The 25,095-nt window shown below is 44.0% G+C and overlaps 1 protein-coding gene across 5 annotated transcripts in view; it reads left to right on the top strand.

Moving 5' to 3' along the window:
- Nucleotides 1-15,752: 15,752 nt before the first annotated feature.
- TNC (tenascin C) overlaps nucleotides 15,753-25,095 on the top strand; it is a 118,248-nt gene continuing 108,905 nt past the window's right edge. For all 5 annotated transcript variants that reach the window (XM_054997614.1, XM_054997613.1, XM_054997612.1 and 2 more), the window contains exon 1: nucleotides 15,753-16,064. The gene's annotated coding sequence lies outside the window, so the exon portion shown is untranslated. The remainder of the gene's footprint in view (nucleotides 16,065-25,095) is intronic.

Raw genomic sequence — 25,095 nt, 5'->3', positions numbered from 1 at the left:
GTCTGAGTCAGTATGAGACAATTTCTTACCTTGCTTTAAAACTTTTAAACCATGCCTATGACTGTGGGGGGTCTCCGAGATTCCAGCTTTACTCGGGATTTCAGCATAATCATATATGCAACCAAAGAAAATGGCAGAGAATTGTAGGCAGAGAGTGAGGGATTTAATTTTCTGCCGGCATGTGCCGCTAACGTGATGACAACTCAGTCATTAATAAGAAATGCCAAACACTCCTCTTTCTCTCCCCCTTTCCCTTTGTGATCTTGGACGAGTGCTGAAACAGAATCTTTGAGGATGCGCCGGCAAAGGAACAGCCGAGCCGAAACCTACTGGAAAGGATTTGGGGTTGCAGCTGTCTTTAATAAAAACCCAAGTTAGCCGCAGAGCATGTTAGTAAGTTAAATCCCATCTGCTTGGAGGTTTCCCTTTGGTCCCTGAAGAAGATGGAGCAGGATATGAGCAGAGGTGTACGGGCCCGTGCCGGAAATGCTGCAAGAAACCTGAGCACGAATGCCTCCCTCCGCTCTCTTTGTCTGCCTTGAAGAAGTGACTTCATCACTTCTGGCCTCCCACCATGACAGGAACTGGAGAGCAATGCAGAAAAATATGAGGGCCAAGGAGATTGGATGCCCTGTACTGTCTGATCAATGATCTTTCAGTGGCCATCTTGCCTGTGGCTCAGTGGCAGAGCACATGGATTGCCTCCAGAACATCGCAGGTGCATGGCCTGGCATCCACAGTTAAAAGAGTGCAGGTGCTTGGAAAGGTCTTTTTTAGGCCTCTGAAAAGCCACTACCAGATGGGTGGATATAAAGCAGTTTCCTATGCTTTGCACTCCAATCCTGCATTGGGCTGCCACGTCTCCTGATGCTCAGTCTCTAACATGCAGGGGCAAGGGAGTGTTGCTAGATGATATCTAAACAAGGAAGCCAGTGGATCTGGCAAGGAGAACAAAAGTTCTCATTATCACCTCCACCCCCACCCCCACCCCCGATTCTGGCACCTCACCCTGAAATTTTATTGCTTCCCATGGAGATTTCGAGAAGTATAACCTTCAGGTCAGTCCCTGACTCCTGGTAACCCTAAACAAGCCCTTTAACAAGAAAATTGGAAGGAGGATAAGATCAAATTATTAATAGGTCTAGCTTACATCATGCAATTATGGCCTTCCCTTCCTGGCAACCAGTAGAACGCTCCCCTTTGACACAGTCTGAACATTCTTAGCAGTGTCTTTTCTTTTTTTGCTGTGTTTCAAGCACCAGGGCCAAAACGGTCAGCTGTCTTTTCCCTTACTGCAGCAAAGTTGGGCAGGGCCAGGGCCAGGAACGGAGTTCCGGCAGCTCTTGAAAATACTCGGCAATAGTGCTTGAAAATAATATTATTTCAAAGAAACCCTTGTGCTTCCTCCTCAATTCCCTCTTGAGAGTTCTGCCACCTCTTTTCCCAGAAAAAAAACCCCTCGGCACAGCTGTTACTATTTAGAAAATTTATTTATCAGATTTACATGACACATCTACAGAGACCTGCAAAAAAAATGCTTGTTTAAAAAAAATTCTATTTTTCTATTGCGTCCATTTCCCTGAATGTCCTAACAGTTCTTCACTAGTATACTTTACTCAGTGAATGTCCTAGCTGTTAGTTATATTGTATTGTTACTTGCACTGTTGTAATCCACCTTGGAACTCAGTGAAAAAGGCAGACTATGAGTAAATGAATGAAAGAATGAATGAATGAATGAATGAATGAATGAGCAATCCAATACAGGGCAACTTACAAATAATCAATTAAAGCAATAGAATACAACAGAAAATTTATGACAGAAAGAGATCTGCAGACTAAAGCCAATTAAAAACACAGCCAATTTTTGTATTTCTAAAAAACTTGAAACAGTATTTGAGAGTCAAAAACACAAAACAAAACCCAGACCATGATATGACCATAAGAATAACATTAGAAGCCAAAATAGATTATAAAATAAACTAACCACAGAAAAGTAGCGATGAAACCCATGATTTTCATCCATGGGCAAGGAGATAATATCTTTTGCAGAGAGAATTGTTTGTAAAAGCCTTGAGAGAATAGGAACATTTTTGACTGGTGCCTGAAAGGCTGTAAGCTTGGTGCCAGGAACAGGGGTGGTGTTAGCCATGGGCAACCAGGGCAGCTGTCCCAAACCCAGTCTGTGCATCACTTGCATGAATCTAGATCCAGAGGAGTTCGCCGTGTTTGTCTGTAGTAGCAAAAGAGTCCAGTAGCATCTTTAAGACTAACCAACTTTACCGTAGCATAAGCTTTCGAGAACCACAGTTCTCTTCGTCCGATGCATCTGATGAAGGAAACTGTGATTCTCAAAAGCTTATGCTACAGTAATAATAATAATAACATTCGATTTATATACCGCCCTTCAGGACAACTTAATACCTACTTAGTGTGGTTTACAAAGTATGCCATTATTATCCCCACAATAAAACACCCTGTGAGGTGGGTAGGGCTGAGAGAGCTCCTAGAAACTGTAACTGACCCAAGGTCACCCAGCTGGCTTCAACTGGAGGAGTGGGGAATCAAACCCAGCTCTCCAGATTAGAGTCCCGAACTCTTAACCACTATACCAAACAGTAAAGTTGGTTAGTCTTACAGGTGCTACTGGCCTCTTTACTTTCATGAATATAAGTTTGTACTTGATTTTTGTGGTCCTGATCAGGGGAAGAGAGAGGCATTTGGGCTGCTGGAGGAAGGAACCATTAAGGGCAGGGTCCCCACCCCCACCCCTGCCCTTTATTCTCCTGTCAGTATGCATACAGCCACCTACCCAGTATTTCTAGAGTGCAAAGCTCTACAACTTTGGGCTCTTCCCGGTTATATACCCAACAGCTCTGAGCTGAGAGGTGGGGCTCCCATATGCAGCAGTGTAGCATGACTATTTAAGAGCTTCCTTGGCCTCTGCTCATTGTTGAAACAATGTCTCATCAATGGGAGCTCTCCTGGGTACTGAACAGTTTGACTCTGCCAGCTACAAAAAACTGTCTGATCTGTTCCTTGCTGCCAAATTCCTACTCTCCATCTATAAAAGTATTACAGACAATTTGATTTTTTAAAAAATACCTGTACTATGATTCCACACCCTGACCTGGATAACCCATGTGAGCCTGATCTTCTTATATTTCAGAAGGGTCAACCTTGGTTAGTAATTGGATGGAGACCTCCAACGAAGACCAAAGTTGCGGAGGCAGGCAACAGCAAACTGCCTCTGTTAGTCTCTTCCCATGAAAACTCCACTGGGATTGCCATAAGTCAGCTTTGACTTGACGGTACTCTCCACCACCACTATGACTCCACAGGAAAGCACATGCTTTGCCTGTAGAACGTCCCAGGTGTGTTCCCTGGCATATCCATTTAAGGGATTTCTAGTTTGGGGGAAGAGCTTTCTCTGCTAGATAGCTGCTATCAGTCAGTATTAGTAATACTGAGCTAATGGGGCCAATTGTTTGAGTTCATGGAAGCCATCTTTAATTTTTTATATGTTTGTGTTTTCTGTTAGTGAAGCTCTGGGAAGTAGAAAAGCAGTAGATCCATGGTAGAGTTGGGCATGCAGATGGTCTCAAGTTCAGTCCCTGGTATCTCTCATTAAAACATACCAGGTAACAACTCTTGAGAAAGATCTTTTCCTCTTTCGGACCTTGGAGGGCTGTTACCAGTCAGAATACACCATACCACCTTCAGAAGACCAATGGGCTGACATTATGTCAGGCAGTTTCATTACAGAAAAAGCTATAGCTCAGTGGTAGTGCCCATGATCTGCCTGCAGGTGATGAGGCATGTTGAGAACTTCATAGTAGATATTCTCACTAGGAGAACATGCTTTGTTTGACTGCCATGGCTTGCTTAGGAGCTCAGATTGGTCTGTCTCACCCTTGTTCGACACTCAATTTGAGGACTGAGCAGGGCAAGGCTGCTCAGTAGCAATGATAGTAGATACGCTTTGTGCTTATTTGTCTTGCAATCACACTTGTGCCTGTTTCCACCCACATTCAAGGTCAGAATATTAAAGAGTGCAGATCTCTCAATTTGCTTCTGTCCAAGGCCGTACAGTAGGAAGCATGATTTAAATGACCTGAACTGGATACATTGCCTGCTATTGGCAAGGCATCCCTTTATTATTCGTACAGTAAAAGAAAAATCTGTTTAAAAGCCATTTATCTAAAAGATGTGTGTGAGGAGGTAAACTACAATACCCATGAGGCTGTGTGAGAATGTGCACATACAAACTGTTTTAGTTCCAGACAGTTTGGCAGCTGTTAATATTCAAGCAGCCAGGCTCAAGTAAGAATCCAGTAAGAAAGAAAGATTTTTTCACTATGAAATTCTACAGTATTTTATAATCTGTATTATTTTATAATCCTTTCTTTGAATGAATAACAGCAATACACAGGAAAGGAGGAATGTATGTTTGTGTAGGGGGGTGCAGGCTGATGTAGTATGTTTGTGTAGGGGAGTAAAGGCTTCTGAACATGCAATGAGGTAACATTATTATTATTAAAATCTGAGATGTTCAAATGTGGCCTGGCCCTGGACTAGTGGGTACATCTAAATCTGTATTGCTTGCAGCAATGTCTCTGCATTAATCCTGGAAGTTTTCTGTTCTGCTTGTAGTTTTTTTAATACAGCAGACTCTATGATGCACTGACTGTTAGAGACGTACAAATATCTGAAAACATCTATGGTCCGTGAATGAATCAAGCTGTGCTAATGGAACAAATTGATATCTAGCAGGAAAGGGGGGTGGGCTAGAAATTAGGAATGATTTTGAATTACTTTTCTCTTCAGTTTTGACCTGAATGTTCTTGTAACATTTTCACTTCTCCCTTGTGCAAATTGTGAATTTTTATTCTTATACCATTTTCATGTAAAATTTACAATCTTTTGAAGATTAGTTGTGCTTCAGTAAATCAGTATTGTATTACCAAATGTCATTTGCTGTATGTATGAATGCCACATGAATTGCAAATAATAGAAGTATAACGTGTTTGCAGTATGAATGAACCTGGAGAAGCAATGGTGAAAAACAGAGAACTAAGATCTTGCCAAAAATATAAACAAATATTAAAAGAAACAAAATCAGAAACTATTCCACCCTCTCCTATATCATCATTTTGTTCCAGCAAGATCCCATTAAATTGCTTGTCCTCTCTCCACCACTCTACTAACCCCAAGCAATAATCCCTGGCTTAGTTAATGGCTCCAGCATGTGTGCTGAAGCTGAAAGTGAGAACTGCAAATAAAATTATCAGTCATCCATCAGTCAACAGCAGTTTCCCCCTTTCCTGTGCATTGCTAAAACTGGGGCAGTTTGGGGATTTTCAAGTAAAACTGTGATTCATGGCTAGTTGAAAGGTAACATTTAAATTATCCTAATGGTAGCTGTAGATCCCCCCCCCCCCCAATTTAGAATGAAGAAGCAGTCACAAGAGTTGGGAACTAAAGGGCTGCTTTATTAAATTACAACAACATAACTGTCAACACAGCAAGGGCCTAACTAGCGATGCAGGTCAGGCCCTGGGGTCACTCCTGGACCTCTGCCCTGACCTGTCTGGATGAGCCCCTACTGCCCCGGGTGCAAGCCCTCCATGCACATGGCTGGGGTCCAGCCTGACCAGGCGAAGTGGATCCTCCTCCTTAAAGCTCCCCCACCTGGCCATAAAGCTGCAGGAGGACTGATTGTCCAGGGGTTTCCCACCAGGGTGTCTGTCCTCGCAACTGGGCCGTGAAGCAGCCAGCTGCTCCTGACAGACGCCAATTCCCCACCAATGGGGATATGCCAAGGGGGCTCACTACCCCGCTGATTTCCCCCAACTTCTAACCTGCCAGAAGCAGCTCCTAACAGACCCACCTTAAGCTAATTACCTCTCCATACAAACAGTACAAGGTAGGCAAAAAATTCCTCACCCTGTTGCCAATTGTGGGAAAAGGAGAAAAAAATCCTACCTGGCCCTACCTGGCAACCTGCTAAACCTGCACTGAAATAGAGTGAGGTGGGTGGGCCGAGCATGAGGTGCGAATGAGACACTGAGGGGTGGAGCAGCCCTATAAGGCCTCTTGCTCCGCACCCTCCAGTGTTCCCATATGGCCAGAGAAGGGCTCCTGCCTCCTTCTCCTTCAGGGAGGCAAATCTCGGCCCCCAGCAAAAGCAGTTGGTGCCGCCAGCCGGGAGTGACGAATAAACAAGGCAATGGTGGGATGGTCCAGGGAGCTTTGCAAGACAGAGCTCTGAAATAATGTATATGGCTTTAAAAATGCTGAATTAACTGCAGGGACAGGGTGTGCAGTGCTTAGAGAGCCAGATGAGGACTGGGAAAACTCAGATGAAAAGCCCTGTTCAGCCGTACAGCTCACTGGGTGACTTTGGTGCCTCTCTCTTAGCCCACCTTAGGGTTGTTTTGAGCCCCTTGGAGGAAGGGAAGAAAAAATACATCTTAGATATCAACAACCAACGTCTGGCTGACTGCTTGCTGCTTACATTGTGGTTTGCTGTTCAAAGTGCTTCATGTATATTATTACACAATCCTTGCTACTATCCTGAAAAGTCTATTAGCATTATGCTACTGATGGGACCATTGGAAGGAGGCCAGTAAGCAACCAGGCCATTTCTAGATCATCTCCAGCTGACAGCCTCCTCCTTCCAGCTACCCTCAATGAAATCATCAGATGGAGTCCAGGAAGTAGCCACTTCCCTTCCATCTAGACATCCCAGGTCCCCTAGTGTAGGTGGGGGGAATCCCCTGCTCCCAGCCTCCTAGGGTTGCCTTTCAACCTCCCGGTGGGGGACTGGCTCCTTGCACTTAACTGTGGTGTGGGGGGGTTGCGCGCATAGCACGTGCGCTCCCACAAGCGCAATAATGTCACTTCCAGAAGTGTCATCATCATGCGAGCCCTGGAGTGTGCCCACACTCAGCAGGGGCTCGGATTCGGGCCACTGCAGAGCACGGGGAGTGCTCCTGCCCTCCACAGCGGCCCCAAACACACCCATTTTGGCCCAAACCGGGCTCATTTTAGGCCTGTTTTGGTGCTGATTGGGCCCTTGGGATCACTTTGGAGGGCAGGAGTGCTCCTGCCCTCTGCAGTGGCCCTGATCCAGTCCAAAACGGGCCTGATCCAGGCAGCTGCTGCACACGGGAGTGTGCAGCGCCGCAGGGGAGCACACACGGAAGTTGAGCGTCTCCCCACTGGCCAGGTAAATGGGGGTGGGGGTGGGGGGCTGGGGCAGGGGCAGGGGATGCCCCACCCCCGCTGGGGATCGGGCATCCCTACAGCCTCCATCACCACCCCGCCACCAGTCACCTGGCTGGCAGGGAGGGAAAGGTGGGGGAATAGGCCTGCTGGGTGCACTCTGGGGGTGACACACATGCAAAGTGCAGGTGCAAATACATCCAGAAAGGTGAGTGCCAGTTTCCCCCCTCCCACCAGTAGAGTAAGTGGACCTTGCAATCCTACCCATTGTGGCTCGGCCCAGTTCTAGCTGAAAAGCCCTCCTGGAGGAACATTTGTATTGAATTTTAGTATCATTGTATATTTTAAAATCCCTGTGTGCTGTCTGAAAAGCTGGATACAAGTATAATGAATGAAATTTATTTTATATGTATACCCTTATTTTCTCCTCAGCGGGGATTCAAAGCAGCATATAACATTTTTGTCCTGTCCTCCATTCTCACAACAACCCTGTGAAGTAGGTTAGGCTGAGAGAGAGTGACTGGCCCAAGGTTACCCAGCAAACTCCCATGGCAGAGTGGGGATTCGAACCTGGGTCTCTCATATCTTAGTACGACATTCTGACGACTACACTGTGCAGACCCAATCGCTAAAGGATGTTTGAAAATCATTCTTCTTAGCTTGGCTGTATTCTAAGTCAAGGGCCTCTCACACTCCCCATGGTTTTGTGTTATTTTTTAAAACTGGTACAATTAAGAGTTTGAAAAGTAAGTGGCTGAGGGGGCTGACAATGTTGTCTGGAAAAAAGGAGGTTGAAGGGGGATGCGATCTCTTTTAGAAATATTTGAAGGGCTGCCATTTTCAGGAGGGTTGGGAACTGTTCCAGCTGGTGGAGGAGGATAGGAGTTGTAATAATGGGTTTAAATTACATGTGGGGAGAGATCAGTAGGATTTTAAGAAATGTTTTTTAAACAATAAGGGCAGTTCAGTGGTGGAACTGGTTGTGTAAGGAGGTGATGAGTTCTTCTGCCTTGGTTGTGTGGCATCAGACAACCCACCATCAGACACTGTGGGAGGGGATCAGTGTTTAAGGTCTGACTGTCCTTATGTCTGCCTGCCTGTTTCTCTTTCTCACTTTTATATATACACACAGACAGGGCCGGCGCACCCATTGAGGCCAGGTAGGCGGTGGCCTCAGGCGCGGGGTGCCGGAGGGGAGCACCGGAGAAGGCACGGGGGATGGGAGCGTGCGCCACAGAGCAGCAGCGTCCTATCCCTCCCACCCTGCACCACTGCCACTGCCAGCACAAGCCCCCGGCCAGGCGCAGCCACCGTGGGCAGGCATCTGCTGCGGCACAGGCAACTGAGCGGGAGAGCTCGGAGGCCGTCCGCCGCAGCAATCTGGCGGGCGGCGGCACGCATGCTCCATGATGATGTCATGCATGATGTCATCACACAGGCCGGGAGCGCGCATGCTTGCGCACGTGCGGGGAGCGCGCCTGGCCGGCCGGGCCGGCCAGCCACAAGCACCACAAACCCTTGTGCCGCCCCTGCACACAGAGAGGGCAGGGGGGTTGGCAGATATGTACTTTCCACAGGAAGCAATGGACATCAATATCCAGTTGATTCCCTAATGTGGTTCGCTTTACTTTCATCATTAAAATAATCTGATTCAAGATTTAAAAACCAAATCTGATTTTTATTTGCATCGCTCTAATAGCAGCAATCCGAAGCCCAGTGTCTCTCAATCATGCCATAGAACTCGGGGGACTTTTAGTGCATTCAAGACAGGGTCTTCTGTATGGTTTAATTTCACAGGCGTACTTCGGGTTTACAGAGGGGAGGGAAAGAGCTGACAGCAGAGATGTCAGAAAGCCCAGTTTTCTACCTGGTATGTCCGTCGCTCTTCACTGCACCATCAATCAACAGCCAAGGTTGCAATTCCATTCCATCCCAGCGTGTTGCCCTCCTGCTACTTAGGAGATGTCTCTTGGTAATAGGTTGCATCAGATTTCAGTGACGTTGGTAGATGTCTCCAAAGTTGATTGACCTAGCACTCAGAAAAGAGATGCATCTGACTGAGAGAGCTGTGATTCTCGAAAGCTTATGCTACAGTAAAGTTGGTTAGACTTAAAGGTGCTACTGGAATCTTTTCGATTTTGCTACTACACAGGGGACATTTCGTAGAAAAAGAGCTGGAGGAACTCATTAGCATAACTCATTAGCATAACTTATTAGCATATGTCACACCACTTGGCATCACCGGAAGTGTGTCATTAGCATAACTGATTTGCATGTGCCACACCCTCTGACCACCTATCCTGGCTGTTTTGGACTCAATCCTGGCCATTCAGGGCTGAAATTGGGCCCAAAATGGCAAAAAGGGGCTGAAAATGGCTGAAAAGTGGCCCAAAATGGTTAGGATCGGGCCGCTGCTGAGTGGGAGTGATCCACCACCTGTCAGAGGCCCGATCCGTGCCATTTTAGCCCCAATCCAGGCTGAAATGGGCCCAAAATGGCCAAGAGTCATTTGACCTGTCTGGGGAACTGCCGGAATTGCGTTCCTATGTGCTCCCCCTCAAAATGAGCCCTGCTACTACAGACTAACATGGCTAACTCCTCTGGAAAAGAGACCTAGGTTTCTTTCTTTCTTTAAAAGTTTGCTTTCAGTTCTGTACTGCTTGGCATATGTCATCCCCTGTGAATATATCCAAACATAAGATTACGGGGAAGCAAACACACATACCCAGAGCGAGCACCTGTTAATTGTTAGTGGGCCATGAGCAATCAGCTGCCTGCAGTTTAATGACATTTTACTGGGCTTTTCCAGAGAGGCACAGAAGTCTCACTGGTATAACAGCTAGGGAGGTGTGCAACGCTCTCTTGAAGAGCTTCACAGGCTGAATTTATATCCTGTCTCCTGCAGTGTCATGGCAATCAAATTCATCTGCACACTTCCAATGATAAGGAATGGAAACGGCAGCCACATGGCTTCCCTGGATTACATGGTGACCACCCTGGCTTCTGTGGCTCCAACCTCTGCTATTCCCTCTTTGACCACACTGCATGGTAGTACACTAGCTAAATCACAGCAGTCACTATGGTTTCCCATTTGGGAAGAAAGGCAGGGTATAAATACTTTCTCCAAGATATAAGGAGATACATTTTCCAAGATATAAGGACAGATGACTCACATTCTTGCTGTATCTGAAGAAGTGAGCTTTGGCTCACAAAAGCTCATACCCTACCACTAATTTTGTTAGTCTTATAGGTGCTACTGCTCTTGTGGCATGCAGTGGTTTGGGTGTTAGGAAAGGACTGGGAAGATATGGGTTCAAATCCAGCTCTGAAACTCACTTGGTGACATTCACTCGGCTGACCTCATAGAGTTGTTGTGAAGGTAAAACAGAGGGGAAGAGAACTAAGTACATCACCCAGAACCCCTTGGAAGAAGGGTGGAATCTGTGAAATAATGACTAGTTTGTATGAGAAAAGTCTCCAGAGAAATCTGGAGAGCCGGCTTTGATTCCCCACTCCTCCACTTGAAGCCAGCTGGGTGACCTTGGGCTAGTCACGGTTCTCTGGAGCTCTCTCAGCCCCACCCACCTCACAGGGTGTTTTGTTGTGGGGATAATAATAGCATACTTTCTAAACCGCTCTGAGTGGGCATTAAGTTGTCCTGAAGGGCAGTATATAAATCGAATGTTGTTGTTGTTATAGGGACAGAATCAGAAAACGGACAGGAAAAAAAGAAAAAGCATTCGGTGTTCAAAAAATCATGATTTACTACAAGATAATTGCCTGACGCCCAGTTTATTTTCATAATAATCACCAGATATTGGTGGGAGGCTTCATGTATCTTATTTAGGTACACCACCTAAAACAGCTCATTCAAAGAATACTGGGTCAGAACCAGTCTCTATCATTAAATCAGTTTGAGGGATCACCTGAATTTCTCTTTCTCAGCCTTAACCTTTCTTACAGCAGTTGATGTAAGAATAAACTGGAGGCGGGGGCAGCAAAATGTGTTGCTCTCAGCTTCAGGAACAGAGGTGATATAAAATATACAAGCAGATCTTAGTGGAGATGAATACATGCCTAAAAACACTGAGCGCATGTCACTGGCGCATGGAACACATGAGGGCACATCCTTTGATAACAAGCCGACTCAAAGTTCTCTCTTCTGTCTGATCTACTCAGTTCAACTTGCAAACTGCTGTTTCTCTCTCATGCTCAGCTGCCGGTAAATTGACCACTCAGCAGAAGAATCCAATATGAAGAGCCATGAAGTCCTTTTGTGAAACTGTTGGGTAGCCATTTGCAGGGATCAAGCTGGGCAAGCTCATATTAATGCACTCAAAGTGTTTTTTTCACCAAATTGATGCCAGCATGCTCCTGCCTGAGGAACCAGGTTATGTTTGGAAGTGCTATGGTCTAGAGGACACCTCCCTGAAGCTAAGCAGGTTTGGATCTGATCAGCACCTGGATAGGAAATTGATCAGGGACTCTTATGTGAGTAAAATTAGCTCTTATGTGAGTGAAATTACCTTCTGGTTTTACTTGAGTATCCCTATTCCATTGTTGCTCCTCCATTGTACAAACTGATTCTATTCTACATTCTCTGTCGTTTTTTAATTTTGTTGCCGTGAATTTTCTCTTTTTAAAATGTACACAATTTCCGGCTTTCGTTCTGCATCAATAAATCAGCATTATATGTATGCAAACAGAGGACCTGCAAGACTTCCCGGGGGGGGGGGATCTCACACACACCCCAAGTCAGCGGCTTCTGCTCCCCCTTCCCAGCATTCCCACTTGCAGTACTGCTGCATCTGCCCACCTGGCCCATGTGGCAGTGTGTGTGTGAGAGGGGGTGCCTGCTCCTCCCCTTCCTGGCCTTCCTCCCCTTCCTGCCTGCCTGGCTTATGCAACAGTGGTAGGAGGATGCTGATGTCTTCCACTCCTCTGCTCCCCCCCTTCTCCTCCTACCTGCCTGCAGTGCCATAGCTTGCATCCGCCTGGCTCATGTGGCACCAGCAGAGGTGGTGGTGGGTGGCTCCTCCTCCTCTGCCCTCCTCTGGCTGCCTGCAGTGGATTAAATGGTAACAAAGAAGAAGAATACAATCATGAATGCTAACTAAACAACAAATCAGAAATAGAGTACAATCTTGAGTATTTAATAAGTTAATTTCCACCCAACTGTGTCCAGTTCTTACGTGGAAACCAGTTGCCCATAAGGGTAAACAATTAATGCAACTCACAAGCAACATCACTCTAACATTCTAAAATTGAACTGTTTTCCATAAAGCTGCCTCATATAGATCCGTGAACATAAAGGGCTAGTGCATAATCCTATGACATACAGTACCGTAGATACAATGAATACAATAAATAATGGAATATTGCACTAATACCACACTAATTGCACTAATATTTCACTCGTATTGCACTAATCCAAACTTTGAACAGTTGAAGGTATAATTCACATCACGTCATATACAATTCCATATCATCGCTCAAATTATAGTCCAAAGGTTGTTGGAAATCATTTCATAGCTGATAAGTGGAGCCCAAAAATCAGATGTGTATGGGTTGTCCCATTCATATTTTCATCCCGTTTCATGGCCTTCTTCTGAGCAGTCACACATTCAAAAAGTATCTGGGTAGTACTCACTCTTCCAAAGGGGCATTGGAGCACAGCTCCCACAAAAAGGCTCCTCCCCTGCTTGCCCGCCTTCATCCTTTTAAAATGGCAGTCAAGATCTCACAATGTAGCATCGCATTGTCTCAGTTTTCTCCCTAAAACCTTACACTATTTTTTCTTTTTTGTATTTTTCTGAAATCCAGGGTTGGGGCACTCTAAATGTGTAGAAAAGTATCTTTTCTGTGTACCTCGCCTATCTTCTAAATTTTTTTTGATCCATATGGGTGCCACGTTCAGAATTAAATACATGATTATACTTCTAAGGAAAATACACTGTACATACAAATACCATATGAGTTGCAAAAAAATGTACAACCTACGTTCCCAGTCCAAACCAAAACCAATGGTAGAGAAAATCGAAACTGTTGACAAAAGTATTAATAAATATAGGAAGAAATTAAAGAGGGGATATTCCTTTATCCCTAACCCTGTTGATACTGTGATGGAAGGAATGCAGGGCAAATCTGTAAATAAATAAATGTAAATTATATTTCCATGTCAATAGAAGCTTATTAAGGGAATGAGGTCATTTAAACAAACCTGAAGCAGGATTTGAAGAGCTGAGAGCCAAGCTACAAGTGACATCTGACACAGGTTGGACACTTGTCAGCTTCCCTCAAGTTTTGACTCGCCATTTAATTGAAGTTTACAGAGCAGCAGTATATGGGAGGGAGAACATGCGGTCAGGAGGGGAGTGCAGGCATCGGGCTCTTGCCGGGCGCCCCCCCTTCCCCTCCGCTGGGTGTGTGATGGGGGTTTCTGTAAAATTCAATTAAATGCAAGCTGCAAGACCAGGACGACTACATTTCCCATCAAAACTTGAGGGAAGTTGACAAGCGTCCAACCTGTGTCAGGCATCACTTGTAGCTTGGCTCTGAGTTTTTAATGTGCTCCAATGGGATAGGCCCTGACCTGGACAGCCCAGGTGAGCCTGATCTCATCAGATCAGAAGCTAAGCAGGGTCAGCCTTGTTTATTAATTGGACAGGAGACCTCCAACGAAGAACAGGGTTGCAAAGGCAGGGATTGGCAAACCACCTCTGTTAGTCTCTTACCTGGAAAACCCCAGCAGGGGTTGGCATAAGTCAGCTGTGACTTGACGGCACTCTCCACCACCACCAATGGGATAGGATCACACTACAAGACTTGTTTTAGGGTCTGAAATTCAACACAATTCTAGGCTGGGCCGTTCATCATGGTGTTACACAATTGAAAGGCAGTTTAAGACACAATGAACACCCTCACCCTGGGAGGGAATGGGGCACATGCAGACACCTCCAGCTGTAGGATCTCCAGGCATTACCATGGTCTGCCCTGAGTGCTTAGAGAGCAGCTCCAAGCTAGAGCACACACTACAGAGTAGGTGGAAATGTGACCACTACACAACTTCATGTATTGACCCTAAAATACTTTCAGAAAGTGCTTGGAAGTTTGTTTAAAATGCAGCTAAAGGTTTAGGATGGAACAGTAAAAATCCACCCCACCATTTATCTGGATTTTGCTAGGGAGGAGAGAATTTAACCTTACTTAACCTGAATTCTAGTTGTACTAGGAGAAATTTTAAAATTGAAGCATGCTCAACCTACCCCCCCCCAACAATTTCTTGAATTTTTATGTATTTTTCCTTCTGTATTTCTCATAACTATAACCATATAGCTATTTTTGCAGTGTTTTAGCAGTATATCAATCCCATCACATATACAATTATATCAAGATGCTTTTGTGTGGTGTTTTACTGATGTCTTCATTGCAATTACATTGCAAAAAGAGATCTGAATCAACGGCACGTTCTTGAAGATGTGTGTGTGTGTGTGTTGTAGTTTTTATCACAATTCTTTTTCATGCCATGTATAACCAGTGCACAGGAGCAAGCTTAGGTGTTCACAAATGCTTATCAAAATAAGCTTGACACAGTTTACACAATCACATTACCAGTTTATCAAGGCACATATATACCTCTGTTGTTAGGAGAGGAATTCAGATAAGAAACTAAAAGCAGCAGCTAGCTGGACAGGCTTCGATTCATGAATTCAGTTTGGAAATTCTCTTAGCCTGGAATTAAGGAGAAATAAAATACAGGGTAGAGCAAACCCACAGAACTACAAAGGAAGGGAAAGTAGGAAACCTGATCCTCTATGTGTGTGTGTGCACGCATAAGTGAAAGAGAGGAGGGGGGTGTTCTTTGTCCCCTGCTGGGGCAAACATGAGCCATTACAAAAGGAAACAGGCTATCTTTTCCTACACACATGGCTCCCAGAAATATAATCCCTTTCTATCAGATCTTGAGGAAAGAGGAGCTCTCTCTTTGTGTCCACTACCCCACCCCCCACTTATCTTTTCAAGAGTTCTGGCCATCATCTATTGCTCTCCTCATCCAAGACAAGCAAAGGAAAGGGGGAGAAATGTCTAGTTTGCATCTCTTTTTGAGATACACTGACAGCCTGCTAACTGCTAAGCATAGCATATGCCTTTAATTCGTGCTGGGAAACCAATTCATGCCAAGGCTGGAGACGTGACACAGTTTAACAGAACAAGACAGTGTCATTGGCTTCTTTCAGCCCTCTTAGTCTGGAGTACTTCTTGGGGGGGGGGGTGTTTTAAAAATGTAATGCAATATGAATCTCTTCCCCCCCCCCCATAACACACTGCTCTCATTCTCCCCTTCTGAGTCATTTGCTGCCTTGAGCTGACTTTCCTCCCCCCACCTTTTATTGTGGAGGGAAGGGGGGGGCTATTTCCTTCTTGAGCCATAAATTACATGCAAATGTCTTTTGTGTCTCGGCCTCCTATATATATGTGCGTGTGAGTGTGTGTGCCTTTCACAAGCGCGCACAGGATCCGGAGAGAAGCTGTGCCTTTAATTTGCCAACTGAAAGCTACAGAGCGCTTCGCCTCCAGGCATCCTATTACAGTAGACTGAGCTCAGGAGCCAGGCGCAACTATATAAACCAGCAGAAGTGGCTAGCTCCGATCACCCTTTGCCTTACTGTCCAACAGCAGCTCTCGCTCTTTCCCCCTGTCTCCCACCTACACCGCAGTCAAGGCAACTTTTCAGAGTTTATTGCAGGACAGAAAAAGAGCGAGGTACAGGCTCTGGAGCACCCAGTTTATCTCATGGAGACTTGGCAAAGCAGGACCTAATTAATATCAAAGGCAAGAAGGTAAGGCTTTTCTCTGGCACAGAGAATGACCCCACCCACCCCCCTCCCAAGAAAAGTGATAATGTGAAGAAAAGATTCCCATTTTTAAAAGTTTCTGTCCATCTTTTCTTCTGGAGATGTTTCAGGGTTTGGGATATCTGTAGAAGTTGTGTTTCTCATTTGCACTGTCAGACGGAATCGAATTTGGGTTTCCATGGTGCCGCTCAGGACGCATGAATGAGCCAATGAGTGAATGAATGGGAGGCTGGAAGCTATAATCAAAGATGCATACAGGCAAAAATGAAGGTGGCAAAGAAAAAGACACAGTGACAATGGCATTGTGGGGGTCTGAGCCAGGGTCCTAAAGTCAGATCTATTTTTGGTAACCTCAAGGAATTGAAAAATCGATGGAACTTTGCCACAAAGTAACCTTGGCTAATATAAAAAGCCATTTGTCCTCTTCCTTTGGTTAGAGTAGATTCACATTTTTTCCCTCCAAAAATATGGTTATGTGCGTGTGTGCTGTCCAGATTAGAAGTGAAGGTTCAGCATGGATCTTTTCATGTCCAAGACTGGAAACAGGAAAATCTGTGATGGTAGAATGAAAAGCATTTCTTTCTATAGTTAAAGGAATGAGCTGCTTTTTCCACATTTGGTCTTGTTCCTTGCCTATTCAGTTCCTCTACAACTTTTGTACTTATTGAGTGGCTGAATAGAACATCTGTGTTAGTTTGGATCCGAGGGACTGAATAATAATAATCATCACCAGGGTTTTGTAGCATTTGGCTTAGTTTAATAGCTGGATCTGACTTTTAAACATTGCAGACTCTTTTCTGTGTTTTTTGTGGTGGTCTCTGGATTTAGGATATGGAACATTTGTTTTGCTTTCTTGTAAAGAACATCTTAAGTTTTGCATTATACAGCACGAACTGGAATCTCAACACTCAATCCTGTGCATGTCGACTCAGAAGTAACCATCACTAAATTCAATATTCCTTCCTCTTAACTAAAAGTGCTTAAGTTTGCAGTTAATAATGATCATACACCACTTAAAAACCACAGGTTCGGTCCAGTTAAGAGATGCTGAACTCTGCCTAAAGCTACGTTTAAAGTGGTTTTTAAGGTTTTGGGTGGGGAGAGCCAGTCTGGTGTAGTGGTAAGCACATCAGACGTGGAGTGAAAACACTCGCTCAGACATAGAACTCATTTGCGGGACAGCCAAAGACCACTTTTTGCAGCCTGACCTGCTACACAGGTGGTTGCAATGATAAATTAAAGGAAGTACCATGTATGCCATCCCGAGTTCCTTGCAGCAAGGGTGAAGTAAAAATATATGAGGTTCTTGCTCCAGCAGACTGTGCAAGGAATTTCAAGGGGAAATGTTTAAAAGTTTTAATAAGTGAATTGGGAAGAACATTGAATATCCCTGTATGCAAACACAGCTAAGCACTTTGAATGGGAAAAAATGTGTGGCATGATCCAATGCACATTTACTTGGAAGGAAGCCTCCCCTTTGCTCAATGGGATGCATTTACAAGTAAATGTGTATAGGGTAACAATATTTACTTGGGAATAACACCCATTGAAAATTGAGAATACTTGTGCATAGGGTAGTGGGACTTCCAAATGCTTACATTGTCTGCATTATGCCCCATACTTCTGTATAGATATAGTCAGGCTATATCCATTTCTTGAAAATCTGCCCCCACACATTTAGAAACATAAACAAAATCCATCAGATAATATATTAACCGTGTAATTGTATAAAGTTACTTGGGTTAAGTTAGTTGGAATCAGTGGGCTTAGATTGGAGTAACTTTGCAAAGAATTGCACTATAAATGCCACAGAACAGGGAAGCAGGGAGCAGTTTATAACTTTCTTTACACCTGCATTTTTTTCTACTGACTCTTTCTTTCACTGTCTTGCAAAAGCACCATGGGATGCGCACAGCTCTTCCACTGAATTTTGTTTGAGGCCAGCAATCATTTATTTATGCCATCTGCTTGGATCAGTTGGAAGTGTTGAAAAGAAAATGAACAGGTTTTTAAGCAGGTCAGTTTTTGCTGGCAGAAAATGTCGTCTGGATTTGCTGTGCTGTAGCCAGGGAGTTTACAGAAAGTCTGAAATAGTTAATTTACAGTCTAATGACTATGGAGATTAGCAGTGGCAAGAGGGAGGAATTTAAAGAACTAGGAGTGTAATCAGAAGAGAGATTATTCCCTCCCACATTACTGGGGCAGATGGGAAGAGGCATAGAATCAACAACATCTCCTCCTTTTGTGTATCCCACTTCTCACACCAGCAGCAAACTGGGGTGGAAAAAAATATTAGAGGTGGTTCTCTCAGGTGGAATCCCATGACATTAGGATTGTGGTGGTCAATTTGTATATATAGCAGATTTAAGCAGTAAAGCTTTTGTTGAACTAAAATTAAAAAGGAGTCCAGTGCCACCTTAAAGGCTAACAACATTCATCCCACCATGAGCTGTCATGGGTCAGCGCTTCATCAGATGCAAGGATTCACAAAGACTCATCTATAATAAATTTTATGAGTCTTTAAGGTCCTACTGGACTTCTGCTTACTTTTGCTGCAGTAGACTGAAATATCCACTCCTCTGGATGCATTATTTTCAGCCTACAGGTTTGTTTGTAAGGAGAGATTGTGTGTTGGATGCATCTTAGGGTTGCCAGGTCTGGATTGGGAAATTCCTGGAGATTTGGGGGATGGAGCCTGGAGAAGGGAGGGTTTGAGGAAGGGAGGGACCTCAGTGGGGTATAATAGCATAGAGTGCGCCCTCCAAAGCAGCTGTTTTCTTCCAGGGAACTGATATCTGTCATCTGGACATCAGTTGTAATTCCAGGAGACCTGGAGGCTGGCAATCCTAATGCATCTCGATAAAAAGAATAGCACGTCATATAAAAAAACTGCATGTAGATCCTGCCCTTGGCATGCTATGTTTCTTAGTGCAAAGAGTACTTTTTTCTCACAAAGAAGCATTCAAATATGTGATTACTCCCACTACTACCTGAAGCAGTGCGGTACAGCAATAGCTATGGTCAGGGCTTTTTTTCTGGGAAAAGAGGTGGTGGAACTCAGTGGTGGAACTCAGGACCACACAATGACGTCACTTTGGGTTAGCTGGAACAAGGGGGGAGTTTTTTAAAGTTTAAATCACCCTCGCCGAAAATGGTCATGTGGCTGGTGGCCCCGCCCCCTGATCTCCAAACAGAGGGGAGTTTAGATTGCCCTCTGCTTGGCAGTGAAGAGGGTGATCTAAACTCCCCTCTGACTGGAGATCAGGAGGCGGGGCCACTGGCCATGTGACCATTTTCAAGAGCTGCCGGAACTCCATTCCACCGCGTTCCAGCTGAAAAAAAGCCCTGGCTATGGTTTGGGCTGAATGTTGAAACTTACGTTGAAATGTTGGAACTCTGTGCAATATAGCACAGAGGTAGAGATGAGTCAGGGTTAAGAAGCTTTCTGATCCTATGTAGGTTGGTTGGAATAATGTTGGATTATGTGTTTCCACAAATCAGGATTCTCTGTTTGGGGATAGGTGGGGAAGGTGGGGGGGGAGTAAAAAGGAAAGTGGAATATTATGGGGGCTTCATTTGTTGAAATGCTTTCTTTTTCAGCTGTAGGCATTTGTTTAAGGGGTTGTGGTTGGGGAGATTTTTTTTTAATTACATGGCAATATTGCAATGGATTTTCCTGCCTTACTCTCAAGAACTAAAGTGTTACCATATTTGGGTCTGGGAAATAATTTCTTCTCTGGCAACCTAAGAAAAACCCTGCTGGATCAGACCAAAGGTCCATCTCATCCTGCATCCTGTTTTCTACAATAGTCAACCAGATGCCACCGGAGGGCCTAGAACCAGGAGCCCAGAAGCCGAAGTCTCCCACCTCAGCAGCTGACTGCCTCTGAACATGGACAGACAGTTCATAGATGCACTGTCTTTGAACACGTAGCTAATAATTATCATGACTACTAGCTTTTGATAACAGAAATTCCCCGCATTTGAAACCTATTAAAGTCAAATTAGTGGCCATTACTAAATCTTGTGGCAGTGAGTTCTTTAGGAGGTAAAGAAATCTTTCCTTTCTATCTTATTGGCTGACCCCCAGGTTCTAGCAGAACTGGAGAGGAAGAAAAAGCTCGTGATCTATTTTTTCTATACCATGCATAAATTTATGAGTCTATATCACATTCAGGATATGGGTCATTGAGACACTACTGAACTGGAAAACCAGCAAGAGTTGAAATGTCCAAAATCTTCTAAAACTGAAGTGTTCCAGATGTGCCTTAAGGGAAGGCCAAACAGCTTTTCAAAGGAGTGGAACATTTGGTATTAGGATTTTGATAGATGATGATACATTCCGCTATAAATATTGAGATCTGATTTTACTGTTGTGCTGTTTCCTTTCATCTTTAGCTTCACTTCTGATGCGTTTTGTTTTAAATCTACTATACATCCCAAAAATATTGTAAAGCGCTAATCATTTGGGGATTTTCCAAATAATCCTTAAGGTTACTGCAATTTGTTTATTTAAAAGAAGATGCCAATTTTATACCTTCTAAAAAAGTTCTCAGAGATTCTCCTAACACTTGATTCTAGCTTAAAACTACCCAAAATGTAGAGGTAAACAACCAGGAACATGGAGATAGTCAACCCAGTGAAATAGCAGAATAAAAACAGATCAAAGAGTCTGACATAACCATAGGAGAACTGAAAATAGTTGGCAAGCCAAGGCCTTTCAAATTAGAAATCTCTAAAAGATCAATCAAAAAGAGTCCAGTAGCACCTTTAAGACTAACCAATTTTATTATAGCATAAGCTTTCGAGAATCAAGTTCTCTTCGTCAGATGCCTGATCAAAACGAAAATGCCTGATCTGACGAAGAGAACTTGATTCTCGAAAGCTTATGCTATAATAAAATTGGTTAGTCTTAAAGGTGCTACTGGACTCTTTTTGATTTTGCTACTACAGACTAACACGGCTAACTCCTCTGGATCTAAAAGATCAAGGGGCAGTCATTTTGCTGATCCTCTAAGAGGAATTCTGTGGAAAGGAGCTGTTACCAAAAAGGCCCTGCCTCTTATATCTCTCAATCTGCTGAGTCATCTGTACCTGAGCTCTAGCAGGTGGTCCTTGAAATAAACAAGCTGATGCATACAATGCCTCCCCTGCTTCTGACAAAGATTAATTTTTTAAAAATTACTTCACGATGAAGATAAAGGGTTGCCGTCTCTGGCTAGGGCAGTTCCTGGAGATTTGGGGGAAGTATTTGGGGGACTTCCATTTTTCTTAGACTCTATGGAACTCCAGCCGCCACCCAGATGCTGGCAGCCTTAGTTTTTATAAATAGATCCAATGCCTTCTGAAGTCCCAATCAAATATTCAAATATGAAGTAATCTTGAGCCGTGGGATAAGGAGGGATAAACATATTTTAATAAAATCAGATGAATAAAATAAAATAACTCCAGTCCTGCTGGGCAGAGACATTTGGCTAAAGTGTCCTGTTCCAGGACACCTCTAAAAAAATACAACAGGGTATGCCATACAGAGATCTGAAAAGAAGCATAAATTTAAATACTGGAATACAGAGATGGACTTCCTGAAACAAAGCATACATAGCTTGACATGACATATTAAACAATGCAGAAATTACACAGTAGAAACATGCCTACATCAACAAACAGTACCCAGTAGTAAAGTCTACAGTCCCTATTCATGTACCAGTGCATCTCTCTAAACCATTTCCTCATTGCACAGCCCTATCACCTATGTAAGAAAGTCCTCCTGAATAATTCAGTTTGCGAAAGCCAAGAGAGTGGAAGCTTTCCATCCTGAGTCCCTTAGGCAGCCCATTCCACAAGGTAGGAGCCACCTCAGAGAATGTGCACTTGTGGGCAGTTGTTGATTTTGCCCATTTGTTGGATGATATCTGCAGATGGTGCCGTTCAGATGAGTGAAACTGGCATGGTAGAGGATGGGGGAAGAGCCAGTCCTGCACATATGACGGGCAAAGGTCATAAAGGGCTTTGTATGTGATAGTCAGAACTTTAAATTGAGCCTAGAGTAGCCAATGGAGTGACAGCAGAATGGGAGTAATAACCATACTCCACCTAGCTCCTGACAATAATTGAACTGTGGCATTCTGTACCATCTAGAATCTCTGAGCTGACTTTGAGGAGAGTCCTATGTAGAGTGACATTATAGTAGTCTAGTCTTGCTGTTACTGTGCCATGAATCTACATCGGTCGTGCCAAAATAGGGGGCCATCTTCCAGGCTAGTCTGAGTTAGGAAACAGTCTTTTTTTGCAGCTGCATTTACTTGCTTCTGTAGCAGCAGTGCTGGATCCAGTATAACCTCTATGCTCATACTTGAGTCTGCAAGGGTCCCCTGAATGTGGAAAGCACAACATTCTTCAAGCTCTCCACCTTCTCAGCCAGCGTCCCTTCTATCTTAACTGGGTTCAGTTTCAATTTATTTTGCTTTCAGCTATTTGGCCACAGTTGCCAGGTAGCAACTCCGTACCTCTTCTGTATCACCATGGGGTTTGGATAGTTAGATATAGAGCTGAGTATCATCTGCATATTGATGGCATCCAATTCCATAGCTATGAATGATTTCTCCTAAAGGCTTTACATAGAGATTGAATAACATGGGAGATAGGATTATACTCTCTGGAACCCTGCAAGATAATTCACACTGTAGATAGTGGTTAAAAAGAGCAAGAGTCCAGTAGCACCTATAAGGCTAACAAAATTTGTGGTGGGGTATGAGCTTCTATGAGTCACAGTGACTCATGAAAGCTCATACTCTACCACAAATTTTGTTAGTCTTATAGGTGCTACTGGACTCTTGCTCTTTTCTACTGCTACAGACAGACTAATATGGCTACCCAGTGGGTCAGCAATAGTAACCATTTGAATTCACTTCATGAGAAATGATTTAATCCAGTCCAAGACACATCCTCTAATACCCACTTCCACCCCAAAACACCTCAGCAGGATAGCATGATCCACTGTGTTAAAGGCTCAAATAGATCCAAGAGGAGCAACAAGGAAGCATGACCTTGTCTACATTCAGATGGAGGTCATCAGCTAGAGCTACCAGAGCCATCTTTGTTCCATAGCCTGGCCTGAAACTAGATTGAAAAGAGTAGAGCAAAAGAGTTATCAAAGAAGACATAGAGCTGGTCAGCTACTGCTCTCTCAGTCACTTTGCCCAGAAAGAGCACATTAGAAACTGGCCAATAGTTGGCCATATCATTTTTGTCTAAAGTAATGGGTGAATGTCCACCTCTTTGAGTGTCTGGGGGAAGGTGCCCTGAATTAGTGACTGATTTATAATAGATATCCAGGGTTCATTAAAGTGGTATTTACAGTATTTTAGCAGCTAGGATGGACAAGGATCCAATGGACAAAAAGTGGCCTTCACCAGTGCCAGGATCCTGTCAATATCTATTCCTTTAACTGGGTCAAAATTGTGCATACATGGCCAGATGGTGTGTTAAGCATCTATTCCACCTCCTTTATATTACAACTGTTGTCCAGATTAGAGTCTATTTGTGCTATTTCATCTGCAAAAAAACATTGCAAAGGTTCACTGCTAATGGTCTGTTCTTGATGTGGTTTGCCAGTGCCTTCCTCGGCAGAGTCCTTTTTGTTAGTTGCCCATCCAAATACCAACCCTGCTTAGCTTCCAAAAACGGATGAGATTGGGCTATACCATGCCAGCTTCCCTCCCTCTTAAAGGTTCAAAGTAAAGGTTCAAATTTAGGCATCAGAAGATGTTGAGATACCTTAAACAATTAGGATGCAATGGAAGCAGAGAAGAAACATTTCTTTGCCACATTCACTGGCGGCCTTCCAATGGCTTTGCAGCATGCTCTGTCAAATTCAACATGAGTTTTTTGCCAGCATATTTCTAGATGCTTTCTGGACCTCTTTAGATCATCTGGCTCCATGGTAAACCATGAAGGTGGCTTCCACTGCAAGAGCGGGAGAGATCAACCAGACACAGTCTTGTCAATGGCTTCAAGGACCTTCACATTCCAAGCTTCTACTGCAGCTTCAACAGTGCATGTGTCTAGAATTCTAAAATCCCCCAGAGCATTTTGGAATCTAGAAGGATCCATAAGCCTCCATTGGTGGACCATTTTGATGGGTCCTCTCTTTTTGTGGGGTGCCATATTCACCCTTGCTTTGAACTAGAAATGGTCAGGCCACAGTTAAGGGCTGATTTCCAATTCTGAAAGAAGACTTTCCCTCAAAGGCTCAGTGCAAAAGATTAAGTTCAAGGTGTGTCTTCTTTCATGTGTGGGGCCTGCCACCATTTGGGAGAGGCCCAGGGCTTCCAAGGAATCTATGAAGTCCTGAGCAGGCCCTGGTATGGGACATTCAGCATAGATATTGAAGTCACCAAGGACAATCAAGTCTGAGCGTCTCTAGTGCCACATCTGAGAGCACCTCTGCCAACTCAGAGAGGGTACTTGCTGTAGAAATAGGCAGCTGATTAACAAGTAGAATACCTCATTTATTTTTAGCTCCCAATGTAAGGAGCATACAATCGATATTACCCATTAAAGTGGAAAAGAATAGTAATATTTATTTTTATTTCATTTATATATTTAGTATATTAGTATATTGTTTTTCTGCCCAATGGGGACCCAAAGTACTTAACACTACACAAAGAAATAAACACAACAAACAAGAGAGGGAAGGGAAAATTCTGTTTGCCAAGCACATCTTCTTTCTCTGTTAGCTGATCTGCCCAGTTCTAAGTGCCAGGCCTCAGGCCAAGGAATGAAGGGCAAGAGCCCTCTGTCTCATGTCTCTGGGCACAACCACACTTGTTTGCAGAGAGGAGAATGACCTCAATGAGATGTTACTCAGTTGCAGCTAACTAGCAGGATCTTTCCAGGAAACCAACTGGCAAAGGGGAGACAGGTATACTGACGACGACTCCATCCTCATTTTTAAAATGTTATACGGTTATATTAGGTTTTTTGTCATCTGCTTTTTTCTTCTTTGTGTTCCCCA

The sequence above is a fragment of the Eublepharis macularius genome, chromosome 14 (genome assembly GCF_028583425.1).
Source record: "Eublepharis macularius isolate TG4126 chromosome 14, MPM_Emac_v1.0, whole genome shotgun sequence".
Taxonomy (NCBI): Eukaryota; Metazoa; Chordata; class Lepidosauria; order Squamata; family Eublepharidae; genus Eublepharis; species Eublepharis macularius.
Note: the sequence above shows the minus strand (reverse complement) of the source record. Positions and strands in the feature narration are given on the sequence as shown.